Source organism: Rhinolophus ferrumequinum, chromosome 15 (assembly GCF_004115265.2).
Source record: "Rhinolophus ferrumequinum isolate MPI-CBG mRhiFer1 chromosome 15, mRhiFer1_v1.p, whole genome shotgun sequence".
NCBI classification, from domain to species: Eukaryota; Metazoa; Chordata; class Mammalia; order Chiroptera; family Rhinolophidae; genus Rhinolophus; species Rhinolophus ferrumequinum.
Genome location: NC_046298.1, coordinates 39,768,962 through 39,789,974, shown reverse-complemented (window position 1 = coordinate 39,789,974; position 21,013 = coordinate 39,768,962). Strand labels below are relative to the sequence as shown.

Sequence of the window (21,013 nt, the reverse complement as noted above, 5' to 3'; positions counted from 1 at the left end):
AATCCTGATGTACCAAACTGTGAAATTAACGTTTAAGAAAAACTCTGTAAATGCCATCCTCACCGAAGTCCAGCAGAGCAACCATGCCATCTGGATTTATGTTTTCATCAACAAAGAACTGGTCGTTTTGGAACTTGGCAAGAATATACTTTCTTGTCATAAAAGCTTTACTCTTTCTGGTTTCTGTTCTTCAGGTTTCGCTTTGAGCGATTTCACGTAATCCTTGATGTACTTCTTGCACGCTTCTTTTGTGAAGCTGGTTTCCTGCTCATGATGATTCATGAAAATATCAAACCAGTGACTACATTGCTTTCGTCCGGGCCTTCAGCGGAGGCATTTCCACCAATGAGCGAGTGATCCAAGTCACCCTCTGTCCTACTGACCATCTTCCTCCCTGTCCCGGCACAGCCCATCCGCAATCTCCCACATCTTGTAGATGTCGGAGAACACCTCATCATGGCTGATGAGGTCCCAGTAGATGGATACGATGGGGGCTGACAGGAGGTGACAGCACTGCAGCCTCATCAGGAGCTGGGCGCCACGCCAGGCAGCGGGAGCCTGGCTCGGGGAGAGGGGGGAGCCGGTGGAAAAGCAAGATGTTTTATCAGTCATCTGCTTTCATCATTTTATCACATCTGATTACCTGACTACGAAAATAAATTTGAAAACGAATAAAAGTGTTGGTAAACACAATGCAGTCTCTGGCCTGTTTCTGTGGTGAGGTCTGTGTTAAAGGGGCGAAGGCGCAGGTGGGGCAGAGCCAAGTTTTGGGGATGGGGAGGAGATCCTCACAGAAAAAGGGGGTGGCCTGTTAAGGGGTTTGAGCCTGCATGGGCTTAGAGAGAGGGGAAGGGCAGGTCTAAAGACTAAATCTGGAGAGTTAAGAGTCCTGACTGGCGGTGAGGACCACCTGCCTCATAGGAGAAATCTCCAGGGAGACTGAGTTCACACTCTGGGTGGAGCAGAATTCTCCCCTCCCTAGTCCTCCTACTACTCTTCACTCTAAACCAGGACTAACAATGTCACCCTTGTCTCCTCAAACACGCCAGACCTGAGGCAGTAGTGTCTCAGGGAAGGGTAAGCCAGCAAAGATTTTAGAGGCTAGTGTGTTTGGAGGCTGTGGAAAGAAGAGGGGCGCGCTAAAGACTGCCAGGGGGTTTCTCCAAACTGAACACCACATATGGCAATGAGACTTAATGAAGGTGGGAGATATTCATTTGTAGTTATAAGCACCTGGGCTGAACCTGGGCTGGACAAGGAGCCCACAAGCCAGGGCGGGGGAATTCCCAGCATTTGGGGCCTGGCTGTCCTAGTCAAGCCTCAAGATCTATCAGCACAGTGTGGTCACGCTTGTCAAGAGCCTCCTGGGCCCTCCCTTCTGACGAAGAATCTGAGCTCTGCCACAGGCACCCCTAGGGACCTAGAGGTCACACCCAGTCCCCACTTCTGTCCCACCCTGTCCCAGTGCACAGTCAGGAGCTCAGCAAGCTGATGCCCGGACAGGGTGATAGGTCAGGGTGGCGAGGAGCAGACTGAGACTAGGATTGGCCCTCAGCGTGGACCCCAGGAACCTATAGGGTGGGCAGGGCTTGGAGAGGAGACTAGTGAGCGGTGACCCTGAAAGGGGACACTGGTTTCATCCCACACAGGCCCTTTCTCCCCAGGATCTGCACGTGTAGAGGGAAGCCGCCTCCACTGTGAACCAGTGAGAATCCTGGTGAGCACCAAGGTCATCTGGAACCTTCTGATTTCTAGTGACATTGAACAAAAATGGGCTTGGCACTGGTGCACAGGCTGCTAGGCCGAGACATTCCTCTGGGTGTGAGGTGGCTCAACTCAGATCTGTGACTCTGTAAGAGGCCGCCTCCAGGTTGACGTCATTCCTGGGACTGAAGCTCACAGGCATGCTCAGTTTGTCTTACAAATTTTCAGTTATTTTGTTTATGAAAGGCAGACCTTCAGAATTGCTAACCGGACAGCTTTCTTGTGGATGAGTTGCAGATATTTCTGACAAATTAATGACGTGTCAATGAACCAGTCACCAACATTCATAAAACAGGTTTCCACTTTTCTATTGAAGATGCTTCGTATTTCTATCGGGCAAGATTGTTCCAGTTGAGCTTGAGTTGGCAGAAGAAAGGAGGATAGACTACACAATGAGAATTACCCGTGGAATTAACAGAAAGTTAAACCAGACAGGAAAACAATGACAGGAGCGAGGCAAGAGTCAGCTTGCTGAATCTCTTCACACAGTCCCTGGATCTGAAGCCTTGGAACCCTGGACCTGTCCTCACCTCAGGGAGTGCCCCAGTGGTGTGGGAGAGGTGCGTGAACCCCGTCGGAGAGCTGAGTACAAAGAAATGGCAGGACAGGCAACTAGAGCATCTGTTTCTATGCTAAGCCATCCTCATTGAAACTGATGACGTCAGTTAGAACTGATGGATATAAAAGAAGCACACTGAAAAAAAAGGCCGGAGCAGTTCTAGGTTTAACTGTTAGGGTGTTTTCATTGACACAATGACGTCAGTTAGAACTGATGGATATAAAAAAAGGGAGGAGTAGTTCAACATTTAGCTGTTAAGGGTGTTTTCATGGAAGTACCTTGAAACACAATGACTCATCAGTTAGAACTGATGGCTATAAAAAGCACACAGAAAAAGGAAAAAAAGGAGCAGTTAAATGCAACAACTTTCAACAGATTAGGCTTTTTGCATCCCAACTAGATTGAAACAGCTAATTGACTAGGAGCTTTAGGTTATAAAAAGCACGCTTAAAAACAAAAAAAGGAAGTTAAGAGGAACATTTCACTGTTAACACTGTTTTGACCCCAAAGGTTAAAACAATGACTTCAGTTAGAACTGATGGATATAAAAAAGCACACAGAAAAAGGAAAGAAAGGAGCAATTAAAGGCAAGAGCTTTGAACTGGTTACTAGACTGAAGACTTAGCATCTCCCCTTACATTTATCGGTCAGCAACCTTACCAGAATCTAGCACTCCTGCTGAGTCGGGGAACAGTGCACGGTGCCTTACCTTTCAAGGGGAACTCTGAATACTTTAAACCTTTTTGGATTTTGTTGTTTTTAATGGCATTGGCCTCTCCGAACTACTGGTCAGTGAGCTTTACAAGTGAAGGCCCAGGTCAGAACAAGGTCAGAACCAAGTCTGCAGTCCTGGCTGAGACTAAAGTACCTATTATTATGTTGTCTGAAGATGCAATGAATTCATTTGGAAAACGGATGCTCACAGGAATTCTATTCCTTATCATGAAGACATTACTTGTGGATAAGATGTTACTTTTACGCGAGAAATTAACAACATATCCAAACCTACGGACATTCATAGAAGTATGTTTATGTGAGATTCAGCATCTTCTTGAATTCGAAATGAGAAAGATCGCCAGTGATACTGCAAACCAGCTTGTTAAACTTGTGAAAAAGAGCCTTTATTTCTTTAAGAAGAAGAATCCTGATGTACCAAACTGTGAAATTAACGTTTAAGAAAAACTCTGTAAATGCCATCCTCACCGAAGTCCAGCAGAGCAACCATGCCATCTGGATTTATGTTTTCATCAACAAAGAACTGGTCGTTTTGGAACTTGGCAAGAATATACTTGATTTTTTCTTCAGCCCATGTCATAAAAGCTTTTACTCTTTCTGGTTTCTGTTCTTCAGGTTTTGCTTTGAGCGATTTCACGTAATCCTTGATGTACTTCTTGCACGCTTCTTTTGTGAAGCTGGTTTCCTGCTCATGATGATTCATGAAAATATCAAACGAGTGACTACATTGCTTTCGGTACATACACCGTCCGGGCCTTCAGCGGAGGCATTTCCACCAATGAGCGAGTGATCCAAGTCACTCTCTGTCCTACTGACCATCTTCCTCCCCGTCCCGGCACAGCCCATCCGCAATCTCCCACATCTTGTAGATGTCGGAGAACACCTCATCATGGCTGATGAGGTCCCAGTAGATGGATACGATGGGGGCTGACAGGAGGTGACAGCACTGCAGCCTCATCAGGAGCTGGGCGCCACGCCAGGCAGCGGGAGCCTCGCTCGGGGAGAAGGGGGAGCCGGTGGAAAAGCAAGAAGTTTTATCAGTCATCTGCTTTCATCATTTTATCACATCTGATTGCCTGACTACGACAATAAATTTGAAAACGAATAAAAGTATTGGTAAACACAATGCAGTCTCTGGCCTGTTTCTGTGGTGAGGTCTGTGTTAAAGGGGCGAAGGTGCAGGTGGGGCAGAGCCAAGTTTTGGGGATGGGGAGGAGATCTCCACAGAAAAAGGGGGTGGCCTGTTAAGGGGTTTGAGCCTGCATGGGCTTAGAGAGAGGGGGAGGGCAGGTCTAAAGACTAAATTTGGAGAGTTAAGAGTCCTGACTGGCGTTGAGGACCACCTGCCTCATAGGAGAAATCTCCAGGGAGACTGAGTTCACACTCTGGGTGGAGCCGAATTCTCCCCTCCCTAGTCCTCCTACTACTCTTCACCCTAAACCAGGACTAACAATGTCACCCTTGTCTCCTCAAACACACCAGACCTGAGGCAGTAGTGTCTCAGGGAAAGGTAAGCCAGCAAAGATTTTAGAGGCTAGTGTGTTTGGAGGCTGTGGAAAGAAGAGGGGCGTGCTAAAGACTGCCAGGGGGTTTCTCCAAACAGAACACCACATATGGCAATGACTGGAAATGAAGGTGGGAGATATTCATTTGTAGTTAAAAGAACCTGGGCGGGAACCTGGGCTGGACAAGGAGCCCACAAGCCAGGGCGGGGGACTTCCCAGCATTTGGGGCCTGGCCGTCCTAGTCAAGCCTCAAGTTCTATCAGCACAGTGTGGTCACGCTTGTCCGGCGCCTCCTGGGCCCTCCCTTCTGACGTAGATCTCTGAGCTCTGCCACAGGCACCCCTAGGGACCTAGAGGTCACACCCAGCCCCCACTTGGGTCCCACCCCTGTCCCAGTGCACAGTCAGGAGCTCAGCAAGCTGATGCCCGGACAGGGTGATAGGTCAGGGTGGCGAGGAGCAGACTGAGACTAGGATTGGCCCTCAGCGTGGACCCCAGGAACCTATAGGGTGGGCAGGGCTTGGAGAGGAGACTAGTGAGCGGTGACCCTGAAAGGGGACACTGGTTTCATCCCACACAGGCCCTTTCTCCCCAGGATCTGCACGTGTAGAGGGAAGCCGCCTCCACTGTGAACCAGTGAGAATCCTGGTGAGCATCAAGGTCATCTGGAACCTTCTGATTTCTAGTGACATTGAACAAAAATGGGCTGGGCACTGGTGCACAGGCTGCTAGGCCGAGACATTCCTCTGGGTGTGAGGTGGCTCAACTCAGATCTGTGACTCTGTAAGAGGCCACCTCCAGGTTGACGTCATTCCTGGGACTGAAGCTCACAGACATGCTCAGTTTGTCTTAAAACCGATTTTCAGTTATTTTGTTTATGAAAGGCAGACCTTTAGAATTGCTAACCGGACAGCTTTCTTGTGGATGAGTTGCAGATATTTCTGACAAATTGATGACGGGTCAATGAACCAGTCACCAACATTCGTAAAACAGGTTTCCACTCTTCTATTGAAGATGTTTCGTATTTCTGTCGGGCAAGATTGTTCCAGTTGAGCTTGAGTTGGCAGAAGAAAGGAGGATAGACTACACAATGAGAGTTACCCGTGGAATTAACAGAAAGTTAAACCAGACAGGAAAACAATGACAGGAGCGAGGCAAGAGTCAGCTTGCTGAATCTCTTCACACAGTCCCTGGATCTGAAGCCTTGGAACCCTGGACCTGTCCTCACCTCAGGGAGTGCCCCAGTGGTGTGGGAGAGGTGCGTGAACCCCGTCGGAGAGCTGAGTACAAAGAAATGGCAGGACAGGCAACTAGAGCATCTGTTTCTATGCTAAGCCATCCTCATTGAAACTGATGACGTCAGTTAGAACTGATGGATATAAAAACAGCACACTGAAAAAAAAAGGCCGGAGCAGTTCTAGGTTTAACCGTTAGGGTGTTTTCATTGACACAATTTCGTCAGTTAGAACTGATGGATATAAAAAAAGAGAGGAGCAGTTCAACATTTAACTGTTGAACATTTAACTGAGTGTTTTCGTGGCAGTACCTTAAAACACAATGACTCATCAGTTAGAACTGATGGATATAAAAGGCACACTAAGAAAAGAAAGCAGCAGTTGAAGGCAAGAGCTTTCAACTGGTAAACCTTTTCACATCCCCACTACTGGACTGAAGACTTAAGACTCTCCACTTACATTTATCTGTCAGCAACCTTACCCAAATCTGACACTCCGGCGGAGTCCTCCCAGGGTGCACAGGTGGCTCTCCTTTAAGTGGAACTGTGAATACTTCAGACGTTTTTAAATTTTGTTTCTTCATTGGTATTGATTGGCCTCTCTGTATCACTGTTCAGTGACCTCTACAAGTTAAGGCCCAGGCACAGAACAAGCCTCACCAGGTCTGCAGTCGTACCTGAGACTGAGTACCTATTCATCATGTTTTCCAACGAGAGGACAATTTCACTCGGAAAATGGATGCTCACCCAAATTCTATTCCATATCAGGGAGACATTTCTCGTGGATAAGATGATATTACTTTCATCAGAGAAATTAGCAACGTATCTAAACCTCCCGCCATTCGTAAAACGGTCATGTTTACTTACAATTAATAGGAATCTTAACCTTGCAACTGAAGAGATTGCCAGTGTTACTGAAAACCAGTTTGCTAAACTTGTGAAAAAGATCACTTCTTTGCTTCAGAAGAAGAATCCTGATGTACCAAAGTGTGAAACTATGGTATGACAAAAGAAAACTATAAATGTACATGGAAAACGATTACACTTTCTGAACGAACAACCTTTTGCTTTCCTGCATGAATCACAACCAAAACGATTCAATGATTTATCATCACGAATTGAAAATATCTGTAATTAAAGATGTTTCTTCAAGAAGCTTTATCAGTCACGTGCTTTCATCATTTTTTCGAATCTGATTGCCTGATGAAGAATACGAATTTGAAGGGGTGCCCTGGGTGGCTCAATTGGTTAGAGTGCAATGCTGGTGACACCAGCGTGGCCGGTTAGATTCCACATGGGCCGGTGAGTTGTGCCCTCCACAACTAGATGGAAAGCAACAAGTCCTGGAAAACCACACCAAACAAAATTATTTAAAAAATTTAAAAAGAGGTGAATTTGAAACCGAATAAAAGTATTGGTAAACACAATGCAGTCTCTGGCCTGTTTCTGTGGTGAGGTCTGTGTTAAAGGGGCGCAGGCGCAGGTGGGGCAGAGCCCAGGGATGGCGGTGGGGAGGAGATCTCAAGGGGATGGGTTTACAGAGCTGAGGAGGGCAGGTCCAAAGGCTACATTTGGAGAGTTGAGTCCGGAGTGGCCTTGAGAACCACCTGCTCTTAGGAGAATCTCCAGGGAGTCGGAGCCCACACTCTGGGTAGTTTGAGAGGACAATTTTTGACGTGAGGAAGGGATACGGAAACACCCCGAGTACAAATGACAGTCTAGAGGCTAAAACGGGAATGAATGGGGTGCAGAGAAAACTTCCACAGCAAAGCCTTCCTGATGCCATCTTTTTGGGCCCGGAGGAACAGATCCACCCCTTCTTCAACTATTGTCAGCACCTTCTCTGGTGGCTGGAAGAATCCTGAGCTACATGTTCCTGGTGGTGGAAAGCCTTGAAAACTAACCTGACCTGGGCATGTTGCTTCCAATACACAATTCTTGAATCCGAACTGGTTGAACATCAAACCGGCACTTTGAGGAAAACGAGGCCATAATGGGCATGCACGTTGGACACTTTCAAGAGCACATTGTGCTGCGGAGGTCCTGTCACGCAGGGTGTCAGGCGGGGTCCCAGCTCCCGCTCCCCACATAAGAACGCAGGACATGGTGAGGCCAAAAAGGAACACACACGGAGCCATAGATAAGGGAGTCACAGCACTATATTCTTGCTGGCGGCTGGGTTGGAGACACAGGAAGCAGGAGCCACACTATCCACAACCCGCCATCCACTTGTCTCTGCCAACCAACCTCACTTGCTAGCTGCAATCCGCCTCTCTGCACTCCGCAATCCACACTCCACCACGCCAAACCTACACCACCACGCCACACCTTGCTAGCTTTGCTGCGGCAGTTGTATCGGTGGCTAATGGCTAACCTGTAACAGCCGGTGGCCAACTAGTCACAGCTGACCACCATCTACTACCTGAGCCAGCACCTTTCTATGTGAGGCCGGGAGCCTGGAAACTGCACTCCTGGCTCTGTCCCCACAGGTCCTCTATGTAAGAAGAAGTAAAACCGTGCAAATAGCTCTGACCCCTGGAGAGGACCCTGACCCCGTGTTTACCCCCAGGCATCTAGAGTCCTGTGTTGCCAACCCTCACCCCTTTCCTCACTGCCTTCAGCTCAGCAAGCTCCAAGGACCTCCGTCCGCCCTCTATCCCCTTCCATCAGGCACCCCAACACCCACCGCCAGGCTGCTCCTCGGCCTCCACTCGGTGCCTCCGTCGTGGACACTTCCTCGCAATTCTCTAGGGAGCTGGCGCTCTGGCAGGCTCCGGAGAAGAGGCCTTGGCGTCCCGACGAGGGATAGTTTGCGTTCCCGCGGAGCTCCCCAGCGATGCTGACACTGCCGGATCCAGACCCGCCTTGGGCAACAGGCTTTGGCCCTCCCGCCCTGGTCTGAGCTGGACACAGAAAACCCCGGGCCGCACTCTGGACACCGCGATCCCTGGGATCTAGTCCCGCGCCCGGCTTCGCCACCGTTGCCCCCAGGCTGGAGTTTCCTAACCCTCTCAAAGATCAGCTGCTCCCCGCTCGGGCTTCCTGCCTCGCTGGAGCCCCCTCCCGGCCTCTGCTCCGCCCTTCCGCCCCCTCCCGGTCTCGGCTTCCTGCTTCCCCGCCCCACCCGTCCCTCCGTCCCCACTCACTGGATTCTAGGTTCCCCAGTGGCTCTAATGTCCCTCTCACCCTGCTTCCGTCTCCAACAGTCCCAGTTGGCTGCTTCCGCTGCGGTCGCCCACTCAGCCCTAAACCACGCCCTCCACGTCACCCCCACCCCCGCGCCCCGGGCATTAGTGCCTACCCTGTCACTGCCTCTACATCCATTTAGGGACGCCCTCTGCTCCCTCCGTTTTCTTCAAGTTTTCTCTTTTTGCTCCCCCATTCGTATGAGTGATCACCCCACTATGGACGCCCCAAATCAACGTGTTTAGTTCCAGTGTCCAGGGCACTCATCCGAGCCTTCGAGTACCTACTGCTTCCTCTAAAAAGCCATCCAGCCCCTCAGGACCATCCAGCCAAGTCTGGGAGAATGGCTCCCTCATCTTCGCCCCCACCTCCAGCTCCAGTGACTCTCCCCGCAGCGGGTGGGTCCACCCACCCCCACCCTAGCAATCCCTCAGCTTTTCACTGCAGAATTCTCCCCCACCTAGTCCTCCTACTACTCTTCACCCTAAACCAGGACTAACGACGTCACTCTTTCCTTCCCAGACGTGCCAAACCTCAGGCAGTAGTGTCTCAGGGAAGGGTAAGCCAGCAAAGATTTTACAGGTAGACTAGTGCTCGGTGGCTGTGGAATGAGGAGGGGCGTGCTAAAAACTGCGGGGGGGGCGGGGGTCGGGGGCTGGGGCAGAGGGGTTTCCCCCAAACTGAACACCATATATGGCAATGACTGGAAATGAAGGTGGGAGATATTCATTTGTAGTTAAAAGAACCTGGGCGGGAACCTGGGCTGGACAAGGAGCCCACAAGCCAGGGCGGGGGACTTCCCAGCATTTGGGGCCTGGCCGTCCTAGTCAAGCCTCAAGTTCTATCAGCACAGTGTGGTCACGCTTGTCCGGCGCCTCCTGGGCCCTCCCTTCTGACGTAGATCTCTGAGCTCTGCCACAGGCACCCCTAGGGACCTAGAGGTCACACCCGGCCCCCACTTGGGTCCCACCCCTGTCCCAGTGCACAGTCAGGAGCTCAGCAAGCTGATGCCCGGACAGGGTGATAGGTCAGGGTGGCGAGGAGCAGACTGAGACTAGGATTGGCCCTCAGCGTGGACCCCAGGAACCTATAGGGTGGGCAGGGCTTGGAGAGGAGACTTGTGAGCGGTGACCCTGAAAGGGGACACTGGTTTCATCCCACACAGGCCCTTTCTCCCCAGGATCTGCACGTGTAGAGGGAAGCAGCCTCCACTGTGACCAGTGAGAATCCTGGTGAGCACCAAGGTCATCTGGAACCTTCTGATTTCTAGTGACATTGAACAAAAATGGGCTGGGCACTGGTGCACAGGCTGCTAGGCCGAGACATTCCTCTGGGTGTGAGGTGGCTCAACTCAGATCTGTGACTCTGTAAGAGGCCGCCTCCAGGTTGACGTCATTCCTGGGACTGAAGCTCACAGACATGCTCAGTTTGTCTTACCGATTTTCAGTTATTTTGTTTATGAAAGGCAGACCTTTAGAATTGCTAACCGGACAGCTTTCTTGTGGATGAGTTGCAGATATTTCTGACAAATTGATGACGGGTCAATGAACCAGTCACCAACATTCGTAAAACAGGTTTCCACTCTTCTATTGAAGATGTTTCGTATTTCTGTCGGGCAAGATTGTTCCAGTTGAGCTTGAGTTGGCAGAAGAAAGGAGGATAGACTACACAATGAGAGTTACCCGTGGAATTAACAGAAAGTTAAACCAGACAGGAAAACAATGACAGGAGCGAGGCAAGAGTCAGCTTGCTGAATCTCTTCACACAGTCCCTGGATCTGAAGCCTTGGAACCCTGGACCTGTCCTCACCTCACCTCAGGGAGTGCCCCAGTGGTGTGGGAGAGGTGCGTGAACCCCGTCGGAGAGCTGAGTACAAAGAAATGGCAGGACAGGCAACTAGAGCATCTGTTTCTATGCTAAGCCATCCTCATTGAAACTGATGACGTCAGTTAGAACTGATGGATATAAAAACAGCACACTGAAAAAAAAAGGCCGGAGCAGTTCTAGGTTTAACCGTTAGGGTGTTTTCATTGACACAATTTCGTCAGTTAGAACTGATGGATAGGCAAAAAAAGAGAGGAGCAGTTCAACATTTAACTGTTGAACATTTAACTGAGTGTTTTCGTGGCAGTACCTTAAAACACAATGACTCATCAGTTAGAACTGATGGATATAAAAGGCACACTAAGAAAAGAAAGCAGCAGTTGAAGGCAAGAGCTTTCAACTGGTAAACCTTTTCACATCCCCACTACTGGACTGAAGACTTAAGACTCTCCACTTACATTTATCTGTCAGCAACCTTACCCAAATCTGACACTCCGGCGGAGTCCTCCCAGGGTGCACAGGTGGCTCTCCTTTAAGTGGAACTGTGAATACTTCAGACGTTTTTAAATTTTGTTTATTCATTGGTATTGATTGGCCTCTCTGTATCACTGTTCAGTGATCTCTACAAGTTAAGGCCCAGGCACAGAACAAGCCTCACCAGGTCTGCAGTCGTACCTGAGACTGAGTACCTATTCATCATGTTTTCCAACGAGAGGACAATTTCACTCGGAAAATGGATGCTCACCCAAATTCTATTCCATATCAGGGAGACATTTCTCGTGGATAAGATGATATTACTTTCATCAGAGAAATTAGCAACGTATCTAAACCTCCCGCCATTCGTAAAACGGTCATGTTTACTTACAATTAATAGGAATCTTAACCTTGCAACTGAAAAGATTGCCAGTGTTATTGAAAACCAGTTTGCTAAACTTGTGAAAAAGATCACTTCTTTGCTTCAGAAGAAGAATCCTGATGTACCAAAGTGTGAAACTATGGTATGACAAAAGAAAACTATAAATGTACATGGAAAACGATTACACTTTCTGAACGAACAACCTTTTGCTTTCCTGCATGAATCACAACCAAAACGATTCAATGATTTATCATCACGAATTGAAAATATCTGTAATTAAAGATATTTCTTCAAGAAGCTTTATCAGTCACGTGCTTTCATCATTTTTCCGAATCTGATTGCCTGATGAAGAATACGAATTTGAAGGGGTGCCCTGGGTGGCTCAATTGGTTAGAGTGCAATGCTGGTGACACCAGCGTGGCCGGTTAGATTCCACATGGGCCGGTGAGTTGTGCCCTCCACAACTAGATGGAAAGCAACAAGTCCTGGAAAACCACACCAAACAAAATTATTTAAAAAATTTAAAAAGAGGTGAATTTGAAACCGAATAAAAGTATTGGTAAACACAATGCAGTCTCTGGCCTGTTTCTGTGGTGAGGTCTGTGTTAAAGGGGCGCAGGCGCAGGTGGGGCAGAGCCCAGGGATGGCGGTGGGGAGGAGATCTCAAGGGGATGGGTTTACAGAGCTGAGGAGGGCAGGTCCAAAGGCTACATTTGGAGAGTTGAGTCCGGAGTGGCCTTGAGAACCACCTGCTCTTAGGAGAATCTCCAGGGAGTCGGAGCCCACACTCTGGGTAGTTTGAGAGGACAATTTTTGACGTGAGGAAGGGATACGGAAACACCCCGAGTACAAATGACAGTCTAGAGGCTAAAACGGGAATGAATGGGGTGCAGAGAAAACTTCCACAGCAAAGCCTTCCTGATGCCATCTTTTTGGGCCCGGAGGAACAGATCCACCCCTTCTTCAACTATTGTCAGCACCTTCTCTGGTGGCTGGAAGAATCCTGAGCTACATGTTCCTGGTGGTGGAAAGCCTTGAAAACTAACCTGACCTGGGCATGTTGCTTCCAATACACAATTCTTGAATCCGAACTGGTTGAACATCAAACCGGCACTTTGAGGAAAACGAGGCCATAATGGGCATGCACGTTGGACACTTTCAAGAGCACATTGTGCTGCGGAGGTCCTGTCACGCAGGGTGTCAGGCGGGGTCCCAGCTCCCGCTCCCCACATAAGAACGCAGGACATGGTGAGGCCAAAAAGGAACACACACGGAGCCATAGATAAGGGAGTCACAGCACTATATTCTTGCTGGCGGCTGGGTTGGAGACACAGGAAGCAGGAGCCACACTATCCACAACCCGCCATCCACTTGTCTCTGCCAACCAACCTCACTTGCTAGCTGCAATCCGCCTCTCTGCACTCCGCAATCCACACTCCACCACGCCAAACCTACACCACCACGCCACACCTTGCTAGCTTTGCTGCGGCAGTTGTATCGGTGGCTAATGGCTAACCTGTAACAGCCGGTGGCCAACTAGTCACAGCTGACCACCATCTACTACCTGAGCCAGCACCTTTCTATGTGAGGCCGGGAGCCTGGAAACTGCACTCCTGGCTCTGTCCCCACAGGTCCTCTATGTAAGAAGAAGTAAAACCGTGCAAATAGCTCTGACCCCTGGAGAGGACCCTGACCCCGTGTTTACCCCCAGGCATCTAGAGTCCTGTGTTGCCAACCCTCACCCCTTTCCTCACTGCCTTCAGCTCAGCAAGCTCCAAGGACCTCCGTCCGCCCTCTATCCCCTTCCATCAGGCACCCCAACACCCACCGCCAGGCTGCTCCTCGGCCTCCACTCGGTGCCTCCGTCGTGGACACTTCCTCGCAATTCTCTAGGGAGCTGGCGCTCTGGCAGGCTCCGGAGAAGAGGCCTTGGCGTCCCGAGGAGGGAGAGTTTGCGTTCCCGCGGAGCTCCCCAGCGATGCTGACACTGCCGGATCCAGACCCGCCTTGGGCAACAGGCTTTGGCCCTCCCGCCCTGGTCTGAGCTGGACACAGAAAACCCCGGGCCGCACTCTGGACACCGCGATCCCTGGGATCTAGTCCCGCGCCCGGCTTCGCCACCGTTGCCCCCAGGCTGGAGTTTCCTAACCCTCTCAAAGATCAGCTGCTCCCCGCTCGGGCTTCCTGCCTCGCTGGAGCCCCCTCCCGGCCTCTGCTCCGCCCTTCCGCCCCCTCCCGGTCTCGGCTTCCTGCTTCCCCGCCCCACCCGTCCCTCCGTCCCCACTCACTGGATTCTAGGTTCCCCAGTGGCTCTAATGTCCCTCTCACCCTGCTTCCGTCTCCAACAGTCCCAGTTGGCTGCTTCCGCTGCGGTCGCCCACTCAGCCCTAAACCACGCCCTCCACGTCACCCCCACCCCCGCGCCCCGGGCATTAGTGCCTACCCTGTCACTGCCTCTACATCCATTTAGGGACGCCCTCTGCTCCCTCCGTTTTCTTCAAGTTTTTTCTTTTTGCTCCCCCATTCGTATGAGTGATCACCCCACTATGGACGCCCCAAATCAACGTGTTTAGTTCCAGTGTCCAGGGCACTCATCCGAGCCTTCGAGTACCTACTGCTTCCTCTAAAAAGCCATCCAGCCCCTCAGGACCATCCAGCCAAGTCTGGGAGAATGGCTCCCTCATCTTCGCCCCCACCTCCAGCTCCAGTGACTCTCCCCGCAGCGGGTGGGTCCACCCACCCCCACCCTAGCAATCCCTCAGCTTTTCACTGCAGAATTCTCCCCTCCCTAGTCCTCCTACTACTCTTCACCCTAAACCAGGACTAACGACGTCACTCTTTCCTTCCCAGACGTGCCAAACCTCAGGCAGTAGTGTCTCAGGGAAGGGTAAGCCAGCAAAGATTTTACAGGTAGACTAGTGCTCGGTGGCTGTGGAATGAGGAGGGGCGTGCTAAAAACTGCGGGGGGCGGGGGTGGGGGGGCTGGGGCAGAGGGGTTTCCCCCAAACTGAACACCATATATGGCAATGACTGGAAATGAAGGTGGGAGATATTCATTTGTAGTTAAAAGAACCTGGGCGGGAACCTGGGCTGGACAAGGAGCCCACAAGCCAGGGCGGGGGACTTCCCAGCATTTGGGGCCTGGCCGTCCTAGTCAAGCCTCAAGTTCTATCAGCACAGTGTGGTCACGCTTGTCCGGCGCCTCCTGGGCCCTCCCTTCTGACGTAGATCTCTGAGCTCTGCCACAGGCACCCCTAGGGACCTAGAGGTCACACCCGGCCCCCACTTGGGTCCCACCCCTGTCCCAGTGCACAGTCAGGAGCTCAGCAAGCTGATGCCCGGACAGGGTGATAGGTCAGGGTGGCGAGGAGTAGACTGAGACTAGGATTGGCCCTCAGCGTGGACCCCAGGAACCTATAGGGTGGGCAGGGCTTGGAGAGGAGACTTGTGAGCGGTGACCCTGAAAGGGGACACTGTTTTCATCTCACACAGGCCCTTTCTCCCCAGGATCTGCACGTGTAGAGGGAACCAGCCTCCACTGTGAACCAGTGAGAATCCTGGTGAGCACCAAGGACATCTGGAACCTTGTGATTTCTAGTGACATTGAATAAAAATGGGCTCCTAGACCGGGACATTCTTCTGGGTGTGAGGTGGCTCAACTCAGATCTGTGACTCTGTAAGAAGCCTCCAGGTTGACGTCATTCCTGGGACTGAAGCTCACAGACATGCTCAGTATGTTTTACAAATTTTCAGTTATTTTGTTTATGAAAGGCAGGCCTTCAGAATTGCTAACCGGACAGCTTTCTTGTGGACGAGTTACAGATATTTCTGACATATTAATGATGTGAATGGGACTACATCAAACTTAAAAGTTTCTGCAATACAAAAGAAACCACTGATAAAATAAAGAGGCAACCAACTGAATGAGAGAAGATTTTTGCAAACAGTCCCTCCGATAAGGGGCTAATATCCAAAATATACAAGGAACTCATACAACTCAACAACAAAAAAACAAACAACCCAATTGAAAAATGGGCTGAGGACCTGAAGAGACATTTCTCCAAAGAGGACATACAAATGGCAAATAGACATATGAAAAAATGCTCAACATCACTAATCATCAGAGAAATGCAAATAAAAACCACAATGAGATATCACCTCACCCCAGTCAGAATGGCTATCATCAACAAGACAAATAGTAACAAGTGTTGGAGAGGCTGTGCAGAAAAAGGAACTGTCATACACTGTTGGTGGGAATGCAGACTGGTGTAGCCGCTATGGAAGGCAGTGTGGAGGTTCCTCAAAAAATTACGAATAGAATTACCATATGATCCAGCAATCCTTGTCTTGGGTATCTACCCAAAAAATCTGAAAACATTTATACATAAAGACAGGTGTGCTCCAATGTTCACTGCAGCTTTATTTACGGTGGCCCAGACATGGAAACAACCAAAATGTCCTTCGATAGATGAATGGATAAAGAAGTTGTGGTATATGTACACAATGGAATACAATTCGGTGGTAAGAAAAGATGAAATAGGACCATTTGTGACAACATGGATGGATCTTGAGATTATAATGCTAAGCGAAATAAGTCAGACAGAAAAAGCAGGGAACTATATGACTTCACTGATATGTGGTAAATAAACTAAAAAGAACAGAAGAACAAGACAAACAAATGAGAAACAAAAAGTCATAGACACAGACAATAGTTTAGTGGTTACCAGAGGGTGAGAGGGGATGGGGGTGGGAGATGAGGGTAAAGGGGATCAAATATATGGTGATGGAAGGAGAACTGACTCTGGGTGGTGAACACAATGGGATTTATAGATGATGTAATACAGAATTGTACACCTGAAATCTATGCACCTTTACTAACTCTGAGCCATCCATTCTCTAAGTGAAATTATCCTCTCTTTGGAAAAACATAATAAATAGGTACTTCAGTCTTAGTTTCGACTTCACACCTGGTGACCCTTGTTCTGTGCCTGGGCCTTAACTTGTAAAGGTCACAGAGAGGCCAATACCATTGGAAAAACAAAATCCAAAACCCTCTAAAGTATTCACAGTTCCACTTAAAGGAGAGCCACCTGTGCACCGTGGGAGGCCTGAGCGGGAGTGTCAGATTTGGGTAAGGTTGCTGACAGATAAATGCAAATGGAGAGGCTAAGCCTTTAATCTAGTAGTGGGGATGTGGAAAGGCTTTGCTGTTCAAAGCTCTTGCCTTTAACTGCCCCTCCCCTTTTTTTAAGTGTGCTTTTTATATCCATCAGTTCTAACTGAGGTAGTTGTTTCAACCTACTTGGGGTAAAAAAAGCCTTAACTATTAAAAGTTGTTGGCTTGACCTACCCTTTTCTATTTCCTTTTTTTCCTGTGGTTTTTCTACCCATGAGCTCCAAGTCAAGTAGTTGTTTCAATCTAGTTGGGATGAAAACAGCCTTAACTGTAAAAAAGTACTAATGAGGACTGGCTGATGTGGAGGGAGACATCTTAGGCGAGCAGCGTTGGGGACTTCCCAAGTCCGTTGCCCCCTGTGGCCATTGAAACGCAGGAAACTTTTCTGAAGCTATTAAACTGAGTTAGCGCCCTGTTGGCGAAGCAAGTGGTCCACGGCAGAAGAGGAGCGAAGAGGAGAGTTACCCATGGCGTTTATAGGAGGCTAAGACAAAGGGACATTTTCAAAGGGCACTGTGGCCATTGAAACGCAGGAAACTTTTCTGAAGCTATTAAACTGAGTTAGCGCCCTGTTGGCGAAGCAAGTGGTCCACGGCAGAAGAGGAGCGAAGAGGAGAGTTACCCATGGCGTTTATAGGAGGCTAAGACAAAGGGACATTTTCAAAGGGCACGACGATGTCTCACTTGATGAACTTCCTCCCACGAACAAGCGTGTGAGAGCTGTAAAGTCACAGGAAAGGAAACCAGAGCAACTGCTTCTCAGAAAATCAACCATGTGGATCACCGAGAGAGAGGACACACGGGATTGTTCATTCTGTAGTCACCTGTACCATTGACATTCAGATTCAGAGATGATTTTTTTCTTTTTTATTGCTTTTATGGTGCTAAAATACACATAACATAAATTCACTATCTTCAACATTTTTTAAGGTACAGTTCAGTTGTATTAAAACAGTCACACAATTGTGCAACCAGCACCACCGTCCATCTGCATAACTCTTTTCACCTTGTAAAACTGAAGCACTACCTATGGTACAACACCAAAAATTCCCATTCTCCCCTCCCCCAATCCGTGAAAACCACTATTACACTTTGTGCTTCTGTAAGTACCTCATGTAAGTGCAATCGGCACACAAATGACAAATGAGAGTGAGCACGAAGGGAAGGAGTTGAGTGAATTCATTCAACAATTAATTATTCAGGGGACAGTATGTGATATGAGCAACATTAGTTGTAGGTTACTTTCACATAGTCAATCCACTTTAGTCTTGTGTTAATTTCCACGTATTTTAATATTTTTAACCCATTTAATTTATTTAATTTATTACTACTTGATGCATAAGTACTTATTTTTATACTTTCTTTTTATTTATGTCTTATTACTTAGGTTTCTCACACATTTTTATTTCAGTTTGTACATTTAGTATATTTTGTATTTCTGTATTTATTTGATCACGTTCTTTTATAGTTTATGAGTACTTGTTATTCATCTTATTATTTACTTTTACTATGAATTTTTATTTCAGCTTTGTCTTTTATATATATTACATTTATATATGTTATCCATCGGTACGGAAATCCATGTACGGGCCCTGTAAGAGGAACGCCTGGGACTCCAGCTGCCCTTGTCTCACTCAACCACCATCTCCTCTGGTTTTTCACAGCCAGAATTATGGGGACTTCTATTTCCGGCACTGGAACCCTGGGCCAGGGAGCCTGTTGTGGGGTGGGACGCCTTGCTTCTGAGGGGAGACCTTGGTAACCTACATATCCTGTGGATCTCTAACCCCCACTCATGGGAGTGGGACCGGTCCATTCCAAGCCTCTGCCCCTCCCACCATTCTCGAGGTGGCTTCTTCTGTATGTCCTCTGTTAGGGGACTTCTGATCAGCTAGACTTCAGGCGATTCTCAAGGCTGGTGGTTTTGTGTGCGGTGTCCTTGGAGTTAACCGCTGGTCGTTTGCAAAAGGTGAAGGAGTTCACAGACTCAGCCAGAAAGGAGGAGAGCAAGGAGGAGTCTTTATTCAAGTCAGGAGGTAGGAAGCTAATGGCAGTGTCTCGGGGAGACAGCTGCCCTGGGTGGTAAGGAGAGAAACACCCCCAGGAGGGTGGCCGGGACAGACCTCAGAATAGAAAACTGCTCCTAACGTCAGGTTAGCTTTTTCTTACATAGAAAAGGGTAGTTAACTTTCCTTACAGCAGGAGATGTGACACGTACACTGCGGTGATTTGATTGACATATGTTGGTTGTACAGTTTGCTTCTGTTCATGCTCTGACTCATAATTTATTCTACAATGGAGCCAAGACTTAATGTTCCCTTTATTTTCCCTGTACTATAATGAGGCTATTCAAGTAAAGAACAGGTTTCAGCAGTTTGTGCATAGATGAGGAAGCCGTTAATACCTCTTGGGGCTTATCTCCTATTTGTAGGAGTGTTTGGACATTTTGATTTAATTCTAGACGTGGGTTTCCAGGAAACCAGACAACCACCTTTAACTCCAGGACACCCAGGATTATTCAGATTTGACAATTATGAAACCAAGTGGCTTTTTCCTGCTCTGGCTGCCCTTTCTCAATCCCCAGTGGTGCCTTTTTTCAAGCCCCAGTGGCTGTTTCTCTCATGCCACAGTGGTGCATAATGTTCATACACTTGTGCCCCTTCTTCATGCACCAGTGGTGCCTTTTGCTATGCACAAGCAGCTCTTTTGTCTTGCTGTAGACATGGACATCACACAATAAAGGCTCTGGCTTAGCATCTCCCCTTACATTTATCGGTCAGCAACCTTACCAGAATCTAGCACTCCTGCTGAGTCGGGGAACAGTGCACGGTGCCTTACCTTTCAAGGGGAACTCTGAATACTTTAAACCTTTTTGGATTTTGTTGTTTTTAATGGCATTGGCCTCTCCGAACTACTGGTCAGTGAGCTTTACAAGTGAAGGCCCAGGTCAGAACAAGGTCAGAACCAAGTCTGCAGTTGTAGCTGAGACTGAAGTACCTATTATTATGTTGTCTGAAGATGTGATAAATTCGTTTGGAAAATGGATGCTCACAGGAATTCTATTCCTTATCATGAAGACATTTCTCGTGGATAAGATGATGTTACTTTTACACGAGAAATTAACAACATATCTAAACCTAAGGACGTTCATAGAAGAAGTATGTTTATGTGCGATTCAGCAGCTTCTTGAATTCGGAATGAGAAAGATCGCCAGTGATACTGCAAACCAGCTTGTTAAACTTGTGAAAAAGAGCCTTTCTTTCTTTAAGAAGAAGAATCCTGATGTACCAAACTGTGAAATTAACGTTTAAGAAAAAAACTGTAAATGCCATCCTCACCGAAGTCCAGCAGAGCAACCATGCCATCTGGATTTATGTTTTCATCAACAAAGAACTGGTAGTTTTGGAACTTGGCAAGAATATACTTGATTTGTTCTTCAGCCCATGTCATAAAAGCTTTTACTCTTTCTGGTTTCTGTTCTTCAAGTTTTGCTTTGAGTGATTTCATGTAATCCTTGATGTACTTCTTGCACGCTTCTTTTGTGAAGCTGGTTTCCTGCTCATGATGATTCATGAAAATATCAAACCAGTGACTACATTGCTTTCGGTACATACACCGTCCGGGCCTTCAGTGGAGGCATTTCCACCAATGAGCGAGTGATCCAAGTCACCCTCTGTCCTACTGACCATCTTCCTCCCCGTCCCGGCACAGCCCATCCGCAATCTCCCACATCTTGTAGATGTCGGAGAACACCTCATCATAGCTGATGAGGTCCCAGTAGATGGATATGATGGGGGCTGACAGGAGGTGACAGCACTGCAGCCTCATCAGGAGCTGGGTGCCACGCCAGGCAGCGGGAGCCTCGCTCGGGGAGAGGGGGGAGCCGGTGGAAAAGCAAGAAGTTTTATCAATCATCTGCTTTCATCATTTTATCACATCTGATTGCCTGACTACGACAATAACTTTGAAAACGAATAAAAGTGTTGGTAAACACAATGCAGTCTCTGGCCTGTTTCTGTGGTGAGGTCTGTGTTAAAGGGGCGAAGGCGCAGGTGGGGCAGAGCCAAGTTTTGGGGATGGGGTGGAGATCTCCACAGAAAAAGGGGGTGGCCTGTTAAGGGGTTTGAGCCTGCATGGGCTTAGAGAGAGGGGAGGGCAGGTCTAAAGACTAAAT

General features: G+C 48.5%; 2 pseudogenes; both read right to left on the bottom strand.

Moving 5' to 3' along the window:
- Positions 1 to 2,279: 2,279 nt before the first annotated feature.
- LOC117035104 (translationally-controlled tumor protein-like) lies at positions 2,280 to 4,558 on the bottom strand (annotated as a pseudogene).
- A 15,465-nt stretch (positions 4,559 to 20,023) lies between these two features.
- LOC117035368 (translationally-controlled tumor protein-like) lies at positions 20,024 to 20,667 on the bottom strand (annotated as a pseudogene).
- Between the last annotated feature and the right edge of the window lie 346 nt (positions 20,668 to 21,013).